The 18,953-nt window shown below is 38.1% G+C and overlaps 1 long non-coding RNA gene across 1 annotated transcript; it reads left to right on the top strand.

The window, feature by feature from the left end:
* Nucleotides 1-12,247: 12,247 nt before the first annotated feature.
* LOC119707769 lies at nucleotides 12,248-18,552 on the top strand. Its single transcript, XR_005258859.1, has 3 exons — nucleotides 12,248-12,360; nucleotides 12,689-12,769; nucleotides 17,482-18,552. It is a non-coding gene; the product is annotated as an uncharacterized LOC119707769 (long non-coding RNA).
* The last annotated feature ends 401 nt before the right edge of the window (nucleotides 18,553-18,953 follow it).

Raw genomic sequence — 18,953 nt, 5'->3', positions numbered from 1 at the left:
CAGAACCAGTGTTACAGCTTCAGACAGAAAAGAAATACGTGGAAACTCACTTTACTCTGTCAGGAAAGAACAGAAGTGTTGTGCATGTTGTTCAACTAGTCACTTATAAATACATTGTTGACTTAAAAAATAGTATAAAAATAGTATAAACTAGTATAAAATAGTATAAAATAAAATAAAATAAAATAAACACCTAGCCATTTCAGAACATACTGCAAAAATGCAATATTTCTACAGACAGTTTAGGATTAAATTTTTGAGCAACATCCCCTGTGAACTAAAAAACTAGTTCAGCAACCTCCGAACCAAATGGTCTGTCTTCCTACACATCAGTGCCCTGTGAGTGATTGTTGTGTTAAAAGGTACAAGAAATACCAAAGCATATAGAGGCTGTTTATTAGACGAAGTATTGCTTGGTGAGCTAGCATCCGCCTTTTCTTACTGAATCTACTGCAACAGTGTCACAGCTCCATAAGATTTGAAAAAGTTAAATAATTGTGAGAGTTTCAGTTTTCTGCCAAATTTAGTTGAAATTGGTGGCTGCTACTACAACTACTACTGCTAATACTATTAATATGACTAATAATTGTAGTAAAAAGGTTGAGATTACTTTTTAGTGTGAGAGAAGGCATGAAAGACAAAGCAAAGGACTATATGCAGTCTTCCAAAGAAAATGTAATTTAATTCCCCTTTCCTCCATCTGCCCACCAATCTCTTAAACTCCACCCTGAATAATATTACAGTTAATGTCAGTGATTTTACAACTGTTAACAGGCATGAAGATTACAGCTACTTTCAACTCATACTGTTTGATTTCCATTAGCACATTATCATCACACTGTACCAAACAGAAGGTGCTGAAATCTCTTTCAGTAATTCCTCATAATTTTGGCCCTTATGGAAATAAGAATACATCTCACAGGTGAATCAGTGTATCCATTTTCCCATGCATCCTGCTAAACATGGTATTAATTCTCAGCTGGTCTAAATACTGCTCTACTTCAATGCAATTATTTGCATGTATGTTTGGCAAGTAAGTGTAGCAGACTTTTCTATTCATCCAACTACATGGTATGTACTTTATCTTCACTCACTCATATTAAAGTATTATCTAAAAATATATTTCCAGCTGTCAAACTGACATTTCATTAATTTCCATAGGCACCTGAGCATATATTAAAATCCAACTATGTGCATAGCGAATAGGAATTTTCAGTTTCTCAGAATTTTTTTTTTTTTTTATGGAGCTTTCCTCTATTAGAGCATGTGATACCATGGGGGTCTGCAATGTCTTTAATTGTGAAGCACTTTTCATATGTGGTGACCTCTGCCGGTAGTACACGACATTCAAAAGATGTTCACCCCTTGTCTCAGATCAAAACTTTTATTTCTCCCAACAAGTACAGATCATATGTTTAAATAAGTCAGGAATGAAATTACATGGGTGTAATTATTATTTTTATTTTTATATATATATAAGTAAGGAGGAGGAAAGACTCCTGCAAATATACTTACCCAGACCTCGAGGAAAAGAGCCATAACATTTTTGCGATGTCCTTTGCAGGCATCAGAGTGGAAAACTGATATGTGGACAGAGGGAGATGCAGTGAGCAGCACCAGGGCAGAGGCCAAACAGCCCCACGGAGACAACAGGTCTGAAACCCCTGTGCAGGAGCTCTTTTATTGTGCATGGAGAGCTGCTCTGGCCTGCCACATGCAGGATGGTGTCACACCTTGTCCAAAAGAAGGGTCTGCAGAGGTTACCAGTTGTGGCTGCTGAGCTGGCCCCAGCTGTGGGTCAGGTGACACCTGAACAGCTCAGCTTAGCAGTGTCGCCTTCCCTTGGCCATGTGAAAAGCTTCAGAAGTGCCTTGCTAAGTGGAAACAGTTTTTTGTTAGAAAGAAAAAAATCCCTGACAGGAATAGATATTAGAAAGGATTAGGTGCATCCTTTTACCACTTCTCACTTTACCACCAAACATGTTCCCAGACTGGAGGTGAAGGTTTGTGCAGACATTAAGTGCATTTTGTGTGGAGTTATACTGGCCACACTCTGATGGTGTCCTCCTGGTGGACATGAACAACTGAAGCCGCCCAATAAACATCATGTCCAGTTTGTTGGGTGTTATAGGTGTGAATTGGTGTTAGGAATCTACAGTGGAGCCAGCAAGACTGAAGCCTTTTGTAGAAAATGTGCTTGTGTAAAGGCTTGAAAGTAAGTCAGGTATACTCTGTGTGAGGCCCTAAATGGACGGTCAGATGCAGAAGCTGGGACAGAGTTGAACAGGGACTTTTTTCCTTCTCTGTCTCATTATTCCTCCTATGGGAGTTGCATAATCTAGCCAACACTGTGGGGTTTAGTTTAAAAGCTGGCTCCGCAACAAAAGTGATATTTGAGGATTTTAAGCTATAACAGATACTATATAAATGATTCATCAACAAGCCTTCCTCTGATATATTCCTGACATTCTGTATTTAAAACTCTAAATTAGTGTTTCTAAAATTCAATAGCAATATTTTGGCAAAGAAACAATGTAAGAATGACAATTTTCCAAAGCTGATCTTATGCCATCTGCCCATTAAATCGAGGTGCTGTGCTCTATGAAGGATCACTTTAGTACTTACTATACCCATTAAGCTGAGGGAAGAAAAAACTAAAATGAATTTCACAATTTGATTTCAATATTTCATTGGAATAGAGCGCATTTTTGTGCATATTTATTTTCAGCCTTTAAAAAGAAATTCAAACTCATTTCTGTAACAAACCAAGAATGAAAATACTTCCTGTTGTTATCATCCTTCTATGAAGAACATCAGCATGGATTTCCTAGAAGTAGACAGCCTCAGATAATAGAGGAAAAAGAGATATTTCATCCTGAGACTTTTCAAACTAAGATAGCATGCAGAATAAATAATCAGAATATTCTGACAAATTCACAAAATTCTACTTAATTTTTAAAAAGCAGTCATAACTTGATACATAGTCTATCTTCCCCTATTTTTTCAAAGTAATCTCAAAAGAAAAAAAGAAGTTAGAGATAACTGCAAATCAAATTTCTTTTTTAAAAGGTAAAATAAATATTGCTAAGAGCTTCAGCACCTGTGTGCCACTTGTGTTTGACCACTGTCTTTCATGACACATTCTGTTGTGTTGCACTAAATAGTTATTTAGTTGTTTTGCACTGGGTGATTGGAAATTTGCACAGAGTAGTCTTTATATTGCACTGAATAGCTTATGTTACATTACGTGGTTTGTTATCCCTTTCTCCCACCACATGGTCTGTCCCTCACCTGCCCCTCTGCCCAATACCCCCTGGTGGACTATTCCCTGGTCAGTCCCTCCCCTCGCTCCTCCTCACTGGTATCCCATTGGCTGTGGGCCTCTTCCTCTGCCCCCATTCCCCAGGGTATAAAAGTCCCCTGCTGTCCGGCACCATGCTTTTTTCCATACGGCTTTTCCGTGTGGTGGTTGTCAAGTTGGTAAACAAAAGACGTTCGTCCCAGCGTGGAGAAGAGCGATTCTCAGTCTTTTACTTTCGTCCATGTAAGACCGTGTGGGCTAGGGTCCATAGCTAGCTGGAGTGGACCCTCAACAGCCCAAGAGACTCAGTTTTACAATATTCTACAAAGAACTTTTTAACATCTATATTTTCAAGGACAGGAAAAGTATTTAAGTGATGTAAAGGTCCATAAATAGATAGCCAACATAGTCTGCCACTAAACGCACACATTTCTACTTTGTTCCCCTAAAAAGTAACCTTTCCTCATTCAGCCAAGAAAGTTTGCAGCACTGTTTTTTCCTCTCTTGAGATCAATAAGATATATGAATTAAAACTAGCTTATGCATGGTGAGAGGTTCCCTGTGAAATATGCTGAAATGGGCATGTTTTTCTGTTCCTGTAATTTTGATTTTATTATAAAAATTGTTATAAACCTATCTAACCTTAAACAAACCCTAAATAAAGAATTAACGTTTTCTTCTTGTGTACTCCTTCACTGGATTTACCTAGAGCTCTCCATAAGTGAGTTAAATGATTGGAAATGTTTCCTTCTCACATCACAGAATGATAAAATAATTTACAATGGAAAAGACCTCCAAGATGATCATGTGCAAACTTTGAGGAAAAACCACCATATCAACTAAGCCATAGCACTAAGTGCCATGTCCAGTTATTTTTCAAACACATCTAGGGATGGTGACTCCACTTTTCTGGACAACATAAAGGCATGAGGAGTGCCACCAGCTCAAAGCCACAACTTTTCACAGTCACCCTTTGTGGACAGGCACACTTCCCAAAATGGAAGATCCAAAACTGTGCCCTGACATCCTTACGCTGCAGGTTTCTAAGAGTCAGTTTGGCTCTTGGGTTAGCAAAATGCACATATTTAAAATCCTTCCACAAGTTTAAGGAACTTCTGGATATATGCATGCAATCCTGCCACTGCTTTCCTGGCCTCCTGTTGCACAAAACCAAAATGGGTCAGCACAAAGCTGACAGGAAACAGCTGTGACAAGAGGTGTGCGTGTGTGTCCATCAAACAGACACAGTCCTCCTGGAAAGGAGCATGAACATCTATCTACTAGGATGGATATCTCTCCAGAAGAAGTTCTCTTCTCATTCTGTGCTACATAAATATGATTTTAAAAATTAAAATTCAGTAGGAGCATTAATGTAAGTTGCTGCTCTCATTTCTGTTGGCAGGAAGAGAAAGAGTTACTAAATTATTTTTTTTCCTTTAGAAATCCTGATAGATCACAGATTTGGAGAAGAAGTGGAAACAGGTTTACTATGAAAGTAAAATATCATTGCAGTACTGCTCTGCCATCTACACAATGACAAGATCAGGACAAAGCTGCAAATCTATTCCCAAGGCAGTGTGAATTATAAGCAAGGGCAAGTAGGAATCAACAAAAAAAACTAAAAACCAGTCTTAAAAGGAAGGTGTAGGATATATATGGCTTAAACTACAGCTCTTGATGAAGACACAAAAGCTTTTAATGACGCTGTATTATCTGAAATCCTTGCAATACCTGGCTTTGAATTTAAATCTCAGCAAATAAATTAAGGATGATTGTGTACTAGCCAGAAAAATCAAACTGTTCCTTCTTGGCTCTTGATGAATCATGTGAGTGATGCAGTAGGACAGATAGTGCACTAATGGTCAATACTTTATGGAAGGCTGCCTTGGGATGACAGCAGGACTCCAAAATGTGTATGTTACTGTTCAGATGATTTTTGGGAAATACAAGGGGTCTCCAAAAATAAAAACAGTCCTCAAGCTTTACAGTGGGCCCAAGCAGATATTTTTAACCTCACTCCCAAACAGCTGTGATTCTCAATCAGTGTCTCACAAATGCAGAAATCAAAACAGGAAAAGAAGGAAATAATTGCATACATGGGGGGAAATTCAGGTTAAAATATGAGGAGATGAGGGTGCAAATAATCTCACATAATGAAATCACAAGGGTGTTTTGCTAGTGAATGTCATGAATGATAAAAATGTTAGGGCAGTTATGCCTAAATATAGCTGGTTTATCAAAGTAATGTTTCCACTACAAAAGACAATGTTATAATAGCAATTCTATGTAGTGTAATAGAGAACATAACACTTAATGTTAGGTTATAACAGCTATATGACTGTTAACTTACTGCTGACATTTATTCCTGTCTGCCTGGGGCTATTTGTATATCTGAGCAATCACTTTTTTTAAACACGTATTCTGAAATTTTACATTATCAAATTCTAGCATATTTTATGGAGATTTCTGCTCACCAACTAGGATTAGCCTACCAGGGTGAGAATATTTCAAATCGCATTCATTCCTTCTGTAATTATTTTAAGTGACTTCTAATCAAGATTTGAGGACCCTGCCTATACTCTCATTTCTAATTATCAACTGAGGTTTGAAGGACTTTAAGTTGACTTAAGTAGCCCTGATATATGCAGCTCACGACTCATTCATGCCAGCCCACCAGTTATTCCGTTGTGGTGAGGGAAGAGAAAACAACCTCTCTTTTGCAAAAGAAATCACAAAATACAACACTTTCAAAATGTCAGTATCTTGAAATCTGTGTTATATAATGGGATGTTTTTAGAACAAGCCAAAACAAAAAATAATTTCCACTAGGTCTGTAAGTCAATGCATCCAATAAAGACAAGTTTTCATTAATGAGAGAAATGTTACTAATTAAAGAAAGAGCTCTTTAATCTAACTTCCAAATTAGGCTACCTGGCAGAATTAGTCCTAAATTAAAGCTCTCCAGGAGGATGCATGCTATCAGTACTGAATTTGGAAGCCACGAGACTGGGGAAGTTACATATTTTCCAAGAAAAATCTTAGGCCCTGGTAAATGTAGACAGAAGAGACTGCTTTTAAAGTCAACATATTTCCCTCTAATCTGGGCACAGGGTGCTGGAGCCTCTCAGATGTGCCAGGAGGTTTGGTGCAGGGAGAGCTGGTCTGAGGGAAGGCAGGAGAGCCCAGCCTTGCCTCCAGAGCCCCTCCCTGGCCTCTGCCAGCCCAGAGATCCCAGGCCCTTTGCCCAGACACTGCAGGGCCACTCTCAGTGCTGGCAGGAGTATCTTGCCTTTCTAGGCAGAGCATGAACGCAGCACTTTTCCCACCAATCTGAAAGTCAGAGTAGTCAAGATATTTAAAAGTAGCCCAAATTTCTTTTAAAGCAACCATTTGTAAACAAGTCAGATAATAAATTTCCAAGGTGTTTTTTCTTTTTCCATGCTCCAAATATACTTTTAAATTATGCATTTTCTCAGACAATGATTAATCTAACTAGAAATTCTTGAGTTTGGGGGTAAACCTGATAAAATCTGTGGAACTGATTCAAAGTCATTACAAAAATTGAGTGATCTTGACTTTCCTTTCCCCTCATTATATAAGTAGCTGAATTAGAAAGTCCATATAAAGAAGACAGAATTGTTCCAGGACTTGTCTCCTTGTCTGTGAGTGATTAATATGTAGAGTTAGATTAAAAACATTTTTTCTGGCAGGTGAAAACAGAGATACTGGGACCAAATTCATCTCCAGTGACAATTCATTAGGCTCATTACCATCATACTAGGACAGCTTCTAACACTGTTTCAAAAACAAGACAAAGCAGAAATCTCTCTGCTTTTCAGTGAATAAATATTGAACAGGTACTTCTGTCTTCATTTACCTAGATTCTTTTAAAGTAAGTTTTTTGAAAAGCTAGGAGACATTTTCTGCTTATTCAAACAAAGAAAGCTTTTATCCTCACACACCTGTGTCTTCTAAGCTAGGAAATTAGTCACCTATGTTCTGCTAAAATAGTATATTTTAAACTAATTATACTGAACGATCCAGCAAAGTGTCTCTGAATAGGAGAATAAAGCACTATTCTCATTTAATATGGTAATGAACAGAAAAATAATTTACTGTCACTTGCTGCAGAAAGCCACTAGGATACCTCTACTCTGCAGCACATGACATTGGGGATCAGGACACTGGGCTTATTTTTCGAGTTCTTTGAAGAAACTCCTCTCATATCCTGATAGATAAAAGTGTCTGCTTGAGCTGTTACAAAGCTTAATTAATAAGAACCTTATTTTGATAACCCAGATGCCTTTGAGCAAGCACAAACCATTTAAAAGTGTAGCTTGGGTGCTTGTCACTGCTCTAAAATTAAAAATTCTTGCCTATCAATGTGATTATGAGTTACACATTTCCCCCCTTTTTTGGCTCAGTTTTTGTTTGAGATGTTGGGAAGACGGGAGCTGTAGTAATAGTCTCAGTGAAATTCCCATCCCAGTGTCTCAAATGGACACACCATGCTGAGCCAACAAAACTCCATTATTACCAGCAGCACCCAGAGCAGGGGTTCTTTTCAACCATAACAGAGAAACATCCTCACTTATTCTGTGCTATCATGTAGGGTGAACATGGGGTTTTATCTTTTTCTTTTAAGCAAACAATTCAATAGTGCAAAGAAATTGATAGCACCTGCAATTCTCTCTTGGTATAAGCACCTTTCACCATCTAGACACTCTAATAATGCACTAAGAATTATGCAGTTTAAGTTCATCTACAGTTGGGAATTAGTAATGAAGATCTATAGCATGAAACTGTAAAACTAGACAATTATAGTGAAACTATACCCCCATGGCAGGGCATTTGGAATTAGATGATATTTAAGGTCCCTTCCAAACCAAATAATTCCATAATTCTATAGCATGTTACGATTATACTCTCAGCTGTTCACTTCCACTTTCTGAGGAATTCTCTTAATTGACAGATGGACATTTAGGGGGATTATTTTCACAAAAACCAGTTAACATTCCCATCCATTCTTATCTGTTATGAAGCATAGAGTATTACCTATAAATTCCTCCTACTCCTACCTATGGATGCAATTATTAGGAAAAGTCTCAATAAATTATTAGAGCCTCTTAAATTTAAATTTGGTCTTCTTTGATGTTATGAGTAGTCAGGGAAAGCACAGACCTGAGGACTGGCTGAGTTGGCTGAGAAGGGACTTCTGCTAGTCTCAGGGTCGACACTGGTGTTCCTTTAATTCTTCTTCTCATTTCAAGAGTCATCACTCAGATGACTACACGTACAAGTTACAAAACAAAACAAAAATCTATTGTGCCAAAGGAGAGATAGTAAAGAGAAACTTTTTGCTGCCTTGTCCTTTTAAAGAATATTTTGCACGTTTAGAATATGCCAGAAAAGTTGAAATTTCAGAATTTCCCTAGTGAAAATGATGTGTTCAAGTGTTCATGCCAATATTAGCTCTATGAAGTACAGCAAGAATAGGAAAAAGAACCAGCACATTTCTGCAGTGGTTTTCACAACATGATTAAGAACATATTTATGTTCTCTCAGAATGGTTACCTTGATAAAACTTACCTTGCCTGAAAATTAAAGGGTGTCTAAAACCAAAAGAATTGTTATGTTCATTTTTGTGGTGCTGTCAAGATCCAGTAGGCCAGTTCAAGAGTCCTAAGGGTAAAATAGGGGATCAAAATTCAATAGACAATGTGGTTGTGTTTGTACCAGTCTTTTTGCCATACTAGTTTTTCTTATTGCCTTCACACTAGATTTTAATTTTAAAACCTATTGCTTTGCTAAGTAATGGGTATTCCCCCCTCTTCCTGACAACTGGTCAAAGCTGTGTTTTTATTTATATGCAGGTGCTCCATTGTCCTCCTGGGAAAGAGAGGAAGGCAGCAAGCAAACTTATTTTCCTACTTAACTTCTAAAAATATTGAACATTTTGATGTTCATGTCATTATAAAGCAATAAAAAAGTGCCTCTTAGAACTAAAACCCAGAAATGAAATTTCAAACTGCTCCAAATTATGTTAGTGTAGAATATACCATTTTATAAGCAACTGCATCAGGTGCAGAGAGTAAATTTTGATCCTTTTTGGTTCAGTCTGTAATTAGAAGGAGCAGTTTTCATTGTTGTTCTTGCTGGTGGTGGTTTGTTTGCTCTCTTTCCTATATCTGCTCTCATTCAGCTGAACAATTCCCCTTAGCAGTGAGATGAACCTCTCTGAGGTCATACCATCCACCAACTTACTGAAGCTGAGATACAGCAAGGTGAATTTAACTGCATGATGCTCTGTTTTGTTTCTCCTGTCTTTCAGGGGCACATCCCAGCTCAGAGACACACTTGAATTCAATTAGTATTCTATAGAAGGAAGCTTGTTTAGACCTCTTCCAGCAGTGTTCCCATATGAAAGAAAGCTGCATCCCAAAGATAACTGGTTGCCATGCAGAAATCAAGTTCTTAAGAAAATTTCATATATTTTCAAAATCTTCTGTGTGTGTGTGTGTATGTCTAAGTTACTTATACTGTGGCCAGGAAGTGGAAGAGAAAGACACAAGTTATTCCATTTCTTATTCTGAATATTAATTCCCCTTTCCAGTTATTTGAAAGACAAAAAATGCCCCATGATTTTTATAATAATTTTTTTCCAAAGTTCTGCAAAATTCCAATCTGAATAACATACTCTTTCCTCCAGCACACCAGATTCCATAAATTGTTTTTGAGCACCGCTTTCTTTGATGTAGGAATTTTAATATCTTTGTGTCCACTTACTAATCCTCAGTATTTGTATTTCACCACAGTTCTCCTTATTGTCACAGTCAGATCCCCTTCAAGCACTGCCCACTACTTTCTTATGCTCTTAAAAGATACATCTACAGCATTAGTTAAACCTAAACCTCTCTTAAGAGCTGCCTAATTGGAGTCCTACAACTCCTGTATCATCAACCACTTTGTCTTCATAAGTTATAAACAGGGTCTCTGGGAAAATTCAGATAGTTAACTAGTCCAGAGAAACTTCCCCAGTCACAAGGATGGTCTTATCACATGCAGCTAGAAGGAGTTGCCACCCACTGAAGAATTGACCTAGGGAAAAGGCAGTGCCCATATTTATAGTAACTGTCCTGTAGTGCTGTACATTTCAAAATCCATTCATGAACTTTGCCTTGATCATGTAATTAAACACAAGAATTCATGTGTGTTCTCTATTATGAGTCAATAATATAAACATCAGAAACCCAAAACATGTAAAAACTATGTGAAGATTACAGCTGAAAAATAGGAGAGAAAGGTAAAGTAGATATATTATGGAAAAATAATACAGCTCCAGCTTATTATTACAAGTCTTAGCACAGTTTTCCTTCCAGTGCCAAATCCTCCTGGGTGATCAGCGGCAGAAATGTAGTGAAACTCTTCCCATCTAAGCATTTTCTCTTTTTTACCCTGTTTTATTTTCCCCCACTCCAAATCTTACAGGTCTGCATTAATATTCATCTGTATTTATTGATACAGGCTCTGTTAAATGCTTCCATTTATTTAATTGGTTTGGTGTGTTTCAACACTGATTGACTCAAGTCCCAGCTGCCATTAATCTTCCCTGCTGACCATGACTAAGCTCTCATAGATTTTTCCGACAAACACAAGTGGCAGATCATTTTTCAAATTAATTTCATGTTACCTTGTACAGGAGAAACTTCTTGTTCCCTTGACCAAAGGTGGCACTTGTTAAACAACAAGACAGCATTTAAGGAGTGACTGCTTCAGGTTTTGTTGGATCAGGTAGCCTCCAAAATAACTTGATATAGAGCAGTATGAGCTAGACTGTTAAATAGAACACCGTTTTGGAGCAATTGCAGAAGCGTGTGTCTCTCTTGCACAGATTTCTTTGTTATCAGCTGCAATATTAAAGTAAGTTTGCAGAGGCTTTATAGATGTTTTTCTTCTAGATTGAAAAGAACATGTGAGCTGTTCAAAGCCACACAACAGACAATTTCAAAAGGAATTCTCAGCCAGTCAGTTGAATTCCCTGATAAACATGATGTCGCAATTACAATACTAAAGGGTGTTTTGAGTCCTGCAGAACTGAATGGTATCATCCATGGTAATCTTTGGATGGTCCAGTCAGGACTGTTTCGTGTCCTCCCTTCCAGCTTCAGGAAGCTGAAGAAAAGACAGAGCAGATATACATATTCATCTACATAGCAGAGAGAAGTTTGGAGACAAAGGCTGGACAACTGTGTGCCATGGGATGAAGGAATAATGAAACCCACAAGGCAGCTTTTTTTGAAGACTGTGGAGACTTTCTAGAATAGAAAGTGATATTATTGCTTCATTAGGTTCATCTTTGTGACACTGCTTTTGTATAGACAAGTTTTATGCTGTTGTAAGAAGACAGAGCACAACAATGGAGATGTGGACAATAAGGCTCGTGATCTGTCATTAGCCAAGTAGTAGATACCTAGTCCTAATATACAGGGTATTTCTTCTTTAGTAAAGGAGAAGAATAAATAGTCTGAGTCTATTAAATTAAAGTGATCAAAACTCCTACTTTTCTTCTCAAGTTGTAGAACACTCTTTTCTCCACAATACCACATCCCTCTACATGATTACCAGCAGAAAGTATTGTGTCTTTAGCTGTCATTAGCTAAGCAGGGTTGAAAAATGAAATTTGAATGCTTCCATAAAGCTACGAGCACCTGAAAACAGCATCAGAATGATAAATATTATCCAAAACTTAACTGGAGTAGGCATTACAGACATTTCTGCAGTTAAGAAATACATTATTTCTAGAACAGGTAATCAAAGAAATCATGTCAAATTTCACAATGCTAATAGAAATAATTTTTGCCAAGTGTATCCCTTGCTAGTTATCCTGTTCATACGGTAACACTTTTTTTTTTCCTTCAGGCAGCTCCAGGCACATGAGGAGGACTGAAAACAGTTCATGTATCACCAGTCCTGCCAACTGGACCAAAACCTGAATGTTCTGAGTTTACAGAGGAAAAAAGTGTCCAGACATATGATACGGAGAGACTGCAACTGAAAGGGTATTGCAACTGAAGATGGAGAGAGAGGGAAAGGGAAGGGAAGGGAAGGGAAGGGAAGGGAAGGGAAGGGAAGGGAAGGGAAGGGAAGGGAAGGGAAGGGAAGGGAAGGGAAGGGAAGGGAAGGGAAGGGAAGGGAAGGGAAGGGAAGGGAAGGGAAGGGAAGGGAAGGGAAGGGAAGGGAAGGGAAGGGAAGGGAAGGGGAAAAAATCCCAATCATACAAATTGAGATGCTCTCAATTTCATTGCTTACCTCCAAAGACAATAAGTAGGCAGGGTCTAACTTTGACCCTGATTCTCTCTGACTAACTTGGCACTATTCTGGAGTTAGGCAATGCGTGTTAGCCAAAGGAAGATTTTTCTGTGTGGGATGTTTGGTGCCCTGAGAAGAAAATGCATTTAATTTCAGAAGGTAAACATTTTCCTTTTTTCTTTCTCCACATCACCTAGAGTTTAGAAGTTAATCCTTAAGATTTTTGCTAAGTGTTACCTTGCCTACACTGATCAAATGTTTTTCCACTCCCATTGATACAACCATTTTATTAAAGACTGGGTACTTTTCTTCTCTTTACTTGTGAGATAGTATCTCCATAATCCCTAGTACCATCTGTATTGTACACAATTGTGCTGATGGTAGCAGGGCTGACTGCCTTTCTGCATCACATGCCTTTTGATCACACAACACAGCAGCTTCAAATGCGATGCTGGGAGAAAGGGAGAGAGACACAGTCCAAATGAAAATTAATTTATCTTGTCCAAGTCCAGTCTTTCCCTGAGGCTGAGCAGCAGGATAACACAGAGAAAAGCTAACTCCCTTTTCCAGAACCACACAAAGCACAAATAGAAAAAGCCCTATGAAGTCATACGGTCCTCTGACTTACCACTATAGAATTGTCCTTTGCAGTATATTGTATGCTACATATTTAACTTACACAACCATTGAAATAACCAACATTTCCCTTAGGCATGTATTCCAAAAACTACTAGGTCACATCCCAATGAAATAAAGGGATAATAATTGCAAAAGCTTACCATCTGTCAGATTTTATGTCATATAAAAAAATAAAGGCAGAACTATATTAACAAATCATGACGTCTAACACTCAAAAATTTGGAAATGAGGAATTAATGCTAGAGTACTCAATATCATGCAGATCTCAAGATGATATATGATCCAATTTAACAGTTACTTACTCTTTTTTTCCCCCCACCTCACTTAATGAGCTGACTGTGACTGTTTTCCTTCTCCTCATTTTTAGGTTTTGAATTCAGGCACTACACATAAAACAAACCCTTCTGAAGTTTAATCTCCTTAAAGGTTTTTCTCTGGTACTCTTCAAAATGCAATTTGGATGTTTCACACATGCTATGTGCAGGGCAGCCTTGGGCATTGTCAGGAGTGGTGTTAATTCCCTCTGACAGCCAAAGAGCCCAGGCATGGAGCCCTCACAATGTTTGGGTGCTCAGTCCGAACCCCAGAGCCTAAATGTTCAAAATAGTCAGACTTATGCACCATATCCACCCCAAGTGTAGCTGGTACTGCATCAGTTATAGTGAAGTTCATATGGTTCTCCTGGAAATGAAAGCACATATCCCAGGTCAGGCTCTGGAAGACAAGAGATGAAAGCACTGAGTATCAGTGCAAAGCAAAGTACTGGTTTAAAGCTGGATGCACCAAAACTCCAGACTCCATATACTGGACCCAGTCCATTTTTAGGTTTCCATAACCTCATGTTCCCTGCACAGTATCTAAGAGCAGAATTACAGACTTGCTTATTCACAAACCCGCAGTGGAACCTATTTCCCATTGTGTCAAATAGGCAGGTATTTGTTGAACTAGAGAAGCAGAAAAAGCTTCAGACTTAACAGATGGGCATTCATGGACATACACTTTTGGGTAGTAGGTGCAAAACATAGGGAACAAGTTCTGATGCTACTTCAACTGAACGTTTTAGCTCTTTTAGTCAGAATGGAGAAAAGTCAGCAGGAATCACTCGTTTTTTTATGCCAAAGAGTGCCATTTAAAACACTCATTACAGTACAGCTTCTGGTTTAATAATTTCAGCTGTTTCCCACATATAAGGGGATATTCTAGACACTGGTTAGAACACATCGTAGTGTATTTATATACTGTAGTATGTTGTAACCCATGAGCTTTTATTTAACTGTAATGTAAATCTGGTGTCAGAGGTATTGGTATGAAGTAAGCCCTTCCTGGGTCTCTGAGCAGGTGCAATCACACTTAAAGGAGGTCAAACTGCCATATCCTCACTATTATCGTGTATAAATTGAGAAAACTGACATGGGTGACATCTGCTGCAAATTCATGGGCACCTGGAAACAATATTATTGGTTATTATTGGAAACAATAGCATACTATTGTATGCAAGAGGCCCTGGATCTCAGGTCCAGTGCCAGGCTCTGTAGAAAAGTGTGCTTTACCAGGAACAGACTTCAATGTTTTGTTCCCCACCTTCTCCAAACTCAGTGTGCCCATGCTCCTCAAATGCCTCTGCTCTATTCCTGATTGTTCCTAAGACACATCCTCTCCCTTCATTAGTCCCAGAAAAGTAGTTAATTTCTCATGCTACTCCTGGTTCTTTTGCATAACCAGCCCTCCTCTACTTTTCTGCACTGCTGCCCACTCACTGCTGCATTGCCTTCTCTCTCACCCAGTAGTCTTGTTAACTAGTCTCATATTTTTCTCGTCTCACTAGGTATTCAGTTGTGTTCTAAACTCTGTATCTTTTCCAAGTAACTCCTTTGGCTTTGCTCCCCACTTCTACTGCCTAAGACGTTGCTGCTGTCCTGCTGACACTGAAGCTTTTTTTCAGACTCATTTATCCTTTTTTTTCCCCAAATTTCACCAGTTTCTACATCACTGTGCAAGCTGCTTAAGAGATCAAGACCATTGGCTGCTCATAGAGGTTCCTAGTCTTGCCTGAAAACATTTAAAAGTCTCTGACAGGAGCTCTATGCCAAATTCCCAATTTTGTCCCCCAGTCCAACTCACAGTCTAAGTTTCTCACTTTGTTTGCCATGCATCTTTCCAGAGTCTTTGCCTCAGCTCTGCCTTGTTCCCTGTGCATAATATCTAGTTAGCTTTTTGCAAACTGCTGGATCAAGGGACAGGAGGAGAACTGGAAAAGCACACAACTCATCCAGTGTGGGGGTGTAGACCATGTACAGTCACAGCAGCACAGAGCTGCAATGGCAGGAAGATATCTCCTTCCACTCCACATTCAGAGAAAATGACATTTTCAGGGCATTTATATTCTGGAATTTCAAAATGTGTGATCTGTCTACACTGACTTATCAAGTATGTGTGGGTTTTCATGTATAAAGAAGTTGCTTCTCACTAAATGTAAAATTTGCCTCCAAGCCAAGAACTACTGGAGTTTCTAGGCAAAAAGGTAGTTCTGACAATGTATATTCCCTCCAAACTTTCTCTACCCCGATCTCCCTCCTTAAAAAGGAAGTTAGTGGCTTATAAGAGCCTTAAACATTCTTCTTAGCATGCTTCCAAATTCTTCTACAGTACAAAAAACAAGTTACAGGGGAAAAAAAATCCAGCAATCTGCTGATGCTTTCTACAGAGAATAATCATCTGAGGACTGGATTTGAGGATCAAACTAGAGAACCAGATATAAGAAAAAACTCCCCAGCATGCTTCAGGAGTAACCCATCATCTGTTCAATGGACCAGCTGGTAGCTTGGCAGTACGATGAATGCTCAAAACAATGGAAACCAATCCAAAGCGCAAATGCTGGAAAAGTAAAAAAATCAAGTAGTTAGTGTCTTTGATTTGTTCTACCCCATTCATATAAATTTAGCACTCAATGGAAAATACAAAAGTTCTACTTCAACAGAATGGCCTGTGTGCTGAAGGTGTGTGTGTATCTTCCATTCACAGACAGGTTTATCTAGCATTGCTCCTACCTCTGTAAGGTATATACCAGGCTATTTTAAAACAATAATTTTATTTCCCTTGTAATTGTTTTATTCATAAGTTTTAATTAAATATAACAAGAAAAATGGCAGTTGGAATAAATAACGTGCTGTGAGAGTAAAAATACCCAGTAGTCAAAGATAAATAACAACATAAAACCAAAAATGCTAATGGCATACTATGAGTGCAATGATCAGCTGATTAGCCACTTAATTTCTCATTTGAAATCAAATTTGCATACCTAACTTATCAATTCAGATGTGACAGTGACATTAAAATTAAATATGTGTTTCAGTATTTCAGTAAATGACAGCCATTGGTTAAATAGCAATAATACTAGCCTTTGTGACAAACGTAGGGCAAATTGCCTTATTCATTTCATTTTCAAATAAACAAAGAGTGACTCTGAATGCCTCGTTTCCCTACAAATATGCCTGGAAGGGTTTGTTGCTAACTCTGGAGACTGAAAGATGGCGGCTGCAAAAAATAAGCACCATTTATAATGTCAAAACCCAACTTCTGAAGCAAAAGGGGGCTCTTCAGACATCAGCTCCCCAGACAAGATAAGTGTTTCGGGTGTGGTTTGGACATAGCTGCTCAACAGACACATTAGGTGTCCATGCAACAGTCTTTCTAGCAATTAATTTCAACTCTCAAGAAGGAAATCTGAGATTTCTAAAGCTTTTTTACTGAGAAAAAAACCAAAAATCAACAAACACGCAAGCATCCCTGATAATTAATGGCTTATGTAATGTTTAATTATTCATGTTCAGAAAAATGACCACCATAGATAACACATCCGTGAAATTTTGGTCAATCTCTGCTTTACTGATGTAGGTATTGAGCCACTTCAGGGACATTGAGAACAAAATTTTGCAAAAAACAAAGATATCTCTTCTGATGCATTTTTGAGAACTGCTAATTAATGTGTTGTTGTTTAGGACCATGTATCTGAGATAACTATACCTTATAACAACTTTTGCATTATAAATTCCAATTTATGAATCTGGGAACAGAGAAACATTGAAATCCATTGTGGTTGATTATAATTGCTTTTTAAATATGATTGAAAACAATAAAGAAAGGGAAAGGGGTTTTTTTTATATTTTTGTGGAAAGAATTGAATTGCACCACATTCAGGTTACCTTTTCTTATATTTTCTGTTTGTGACAAAGCTACTTGCCTGGAATGCTAATTGACAGAGGATAGAGAAAAGAAAAAGAAGAACCTGGCAAATTGGAACTCTATCTGCTGCTGCACATTTGGAATGGTGGAAACACAGCCTAAAGAGATGAAAAAACAAACCATAGTGCAAGATGTGTGGCAAAACCTGCATGCAGAAATCACAAAACTATAAAGACTGTAATATAAGACTGTGGATTACCACACAATTATCTTTGTTTACAATATATACACATATATGTAGTACCCAGACACATGCAAGGGCGGACAAAATATTCTTTGCCCTGTAATGTTTTAAGTTTTTAGTCACTTCTGTTGCTACTTATCATGGTTATTTGTTCCATCTGCATAGCAATGTTCTGTGTGTCAGTTTGTGAAAACTATAGGAGATCACCACCTACATAAATAAGTATATAAATGGAAACATTTATGGATTGTAAAAAAGAGGCTGAAATGCTGCATTAGTCTTGTCTTTATTCCTTACTGATTTTCATATACCAGTTTTCCCAGAATTTAGTGTCTTTCAGCACAGAGCACTCTCTGTGTTTTCAGTCTCACAAGCAGCCTGCAGTTTCAGAGACAGTTTGTTATAAGCTTATTTCCTTTCATTTCTTAAGTTCTTAGGAAAACCCAACAGCTTTTCTATCTGTCAAACATTGCCATGCCATAAAAATTAGTCCGGTGGGTGTGGGCATTAAAGCGCTTCAATTTTCTAGCACGTATTTTTCTCAAAATAGTCCATTTTCAGTAAAAAATAAAACCTGGCTTTGCAGAGGTTTGGAGGATTAAAGAAAACATTTAAGAAAAGAAAGTGAGCCTGCCCAAAGCATGCTGAGTACCCTGCCTTTCTGGGCTCTGCACCAGCCTACTCTTAATAGCAGACCTCTGCTTTTGGCATCCATTAGGAGGATAATTTAATGAATAAAAGTGCTGTCAGAAAACTGTAAAACCAATGTTTTTTGAACAGGTGTTGCTCTTGGAGAGCATTACACAGGACACACGTTGATCTTCTTGACTAGCTGTCTGAACAAAATGTCGTGGAAGGAACTCATACTCTGACCATCAGTTCCTCACCTAACAGCCCTGAAGGGCACTAATTAGTAAATCTAAAGATTATAGTGACAGAAATGAGTTGGTGGCACATATTTCATCACAAAAGAGAGTTCAATCTGGCAGCTAGTCTGTAATTTCTTTTAAGGGTAAAGGAAAAAAAAAGTACTTTGTTTTTCAGGAATATTCAAATGGGAAAGTCTGTGGACACTGGAACTTGTGTTAAAACAAAATCCTGTGAGTGCATTCAAACTCTCAGCCAGATGAAAAGCCTCAGTTTCCAGTTTTTACTGGCTTAATATGCAATCAGCTTGTCACCATGTCATAAAAGAGCTATGGTTACTTCTGTGCCATGCCACCTATCCAAAGATAAGCCACCAGAAATTGCTGAAGAGTCACTCCATTCATCTTCTCT

The sequence above is a fragment of the Motacilla alba genome, chromosome 1A (genome assembly GCF_015832195.1).
Source record: "Motacilla alba alba isolate MOTALB_02 chromosome 1A, Motacilla_alba_V1.0_pri, whole genome shotgun sequence".
In the NCBI taxonomy this organism is placed as follows: Eukaryota; Metazoa; Chordata; class Aves; order Passeriformes; family Motacillidae; genus Motacilla; species Motacilla alba.
Note: the sequence above shows the minus strand (reverse complement) of the source record. Positions and strands in the feature narration are given on the sequence as shown.